The sequence below is a fragment of the Bufo gargarizans genome, chromosome 2 (genome assembly GCF_014858855.1).
Source record: "Bufo gargarizans isolate SCDJY-AF-19 chromosome 2, ASM1485885v1, whole genome shotgun sequence".
Taxonomy (NCBI): domain Eukaryota; kingdom Metazoa; phylum Chordata; class Amphibia; order Anura; family Bufonidae; genus Bufo; species Bufo gargarizans.
Genome location: NC_058081.1, coordinates 296,084,153 through 296,086,266, shown reverse-complemented (window position 1 = coordinate 296,086,266; position 2,114 = coordinate 296,084,153). Strand labels below are relative to the sequence as shown.

Sequence of the window (2,114 nt, the reverse complement as noted above, 5' to 3'; positions counted from 1 at the left end):
TGGGCCCTGCTGAGATACCAGAAGCTGTTATGAATATTTGCCTGCAACTGCTCGGCCTGGACTCCCCTCATGAAATCATCATTGAGAGGGCTCATAGAGCCTTACGTCCTAAGCCTCAGCCTGCAGAACCTCCAAGAGACGTTGTTTGCAAATTTCTGCATTATCCGGTTAAAGACGCAATCCTTAACAAAGCAAGGAATTTTCAACAGCTAACCCTGGAGGACAGCCCAATCACCATATTCCAAGATTTAGCCCAATCCACATTGAAAAAGAGGAGGGCATTGAAACCGCTTACGGATTGGCTTTGCAACAAAAAAGTTCTCTATAAGTGGCTATTCCCCTTTGGGCTGTCGTTTTTGTACGAAGGGCAGCGCATTTCTATCTCTTCCTTTACCGATCTGCCCAAAGCATACGATATTCTACAAATTGACCAACTACCCATTGAGAACTGGGACTACATCCAGAGTAATAACCCACTTCCAGAACTTCCATCAGCTGATCCTTGGGAGACACCTCGTCCAGGCAAATCCCAAAGAACCAGAAGAGGAAGACACTCAACTCCAAGACGACTCCCACTTCTTGATTCTTGAAGGACTTAAAGCTTGATCCTCGGATCCGTTACATGTTCAATAAGTTTACATTGAGTAGTATTTTTCTCTTCCATAATGCTTAAGAAATGCTCCTATCTATTTTGGGGCATAACACTTTATAATCATTATTAACCTTTGAGCTATATTATACAGTTTAGGGTTCTATGTTTCTCTACTAAGTGCCTAGTAGAAAATTATTACGAGAGTACGGCTATTTGTCACATTATATATGTGCACAATTTTCCCCCTATCACACTATTGGAGTAGTATCACTCTAATATTATTGTTTTACATACTTGAACAATATCTCATACTGTTCTCACTGTTGTTGACAGGTATAAAAGGAAGATTATCTTGTATCCTCAAAATGAAGAAGGACGCTTCCGTAACTCTGTAGCTCCACCCTGGATGGCTAAGTACAAAAAAACTGCACCCACACATCTTCTGTTAAAAACTTTCAGCGGTACACACTCAGTTATTCTTTTACCAGATGGCTGACATGTGCATTGCTTCATTTAACGTTAAGGGTTTTAACGCCCCATCGAAACGTAGTCAAATATTCTCCCTTGCTAAAAAAGAGGGATGCTCAGTCTTTTTTATTTTTTTTTTGGTGCACCGGTCCTGGAGGTACTGCAATACCAGGTCAATGCGTGGAGTGGACAGAGCAAGCTCTTTTTCCATCTCCCTGTTCGAAAAATCCATTTAATATATGGTCCCCAGATAGGGGACGTATCAGATATTAAACTGATAAGAACAGATACTACACTTGATCTTAGCCAAAAGGCCGAGAAGCGATGAGGGATGCTCAGTCTTGATGCCCCAGGAGACTCACTTTAAATTTAATAAATATCCCGACCTATCCCGTTCCATGTTCCCACACTGGTACCATTGTGGTTCAAATTCAGCAGCATCCAGAGGTGTGAGCATAGGGTTCCAGAGGGGTCTACCTTTTAGATACATATCACATGTCCAAGATGTAGATGGCAGGTATATATTACTGAAGGGTAAAGTGGCAAACCAAGTTTATACCTTTGCAAAGTGTTTACGCCCCAAATGTTAACCAAATTATGTGGCTGAGCGAAACGCTTGACCTTCTGGAATCATATAAGGAAGGGGTAGTGGTGCTCGGAGGAGACCTGAATATGGCAATAAACCCTTCTTTGGACTCATCGTCTAAAAAATCTGCTCTATCATTAAGAGCAATTAGACATTTGAGGAATAAATGCTCTCTATGATATATGGCGTCTTCGTAACCCCTCCGGGCAAGACTACACCTTTTTCTCCCACCCCCACAATTCATACCATAGGCTTGACTATAAATTTATGTCAAAAGAACATTTACATTTAAGTTCCCAAGCCTATATAGGTGATATACTTTTATACACCAATATTCATTAAAATTCAAGCCCCCTCATTATAACCTAAAGCCTTCAGGTGGCGACTTAATGAACAGCTGATTTCCACAGAAGAGAATAGGAACCACACTCAAAAGATTCTGGAGGAATTCTTTTCCTTTAACTCCCT

General features: G+C 41.2%; 1 non-coding gene across 1 annotated transcript; it reads right to left on the bottom strand.

Annotated features, from left to right (window-relative positions):
- Positions 1-1,195: 1,195 nt before the first annotated feature.
- LOC122929905 lies at positions 1,196-1,386 on the bottom strand. The gene has a single exon (XR_006388107.1). It is a non-coding gene; the product is annotated as a U2 spliceosomal RNA (small nuclear RNA).
- Between the last annotated feature and the right edge of the window lie 728 nt (positions 1,387-2,114).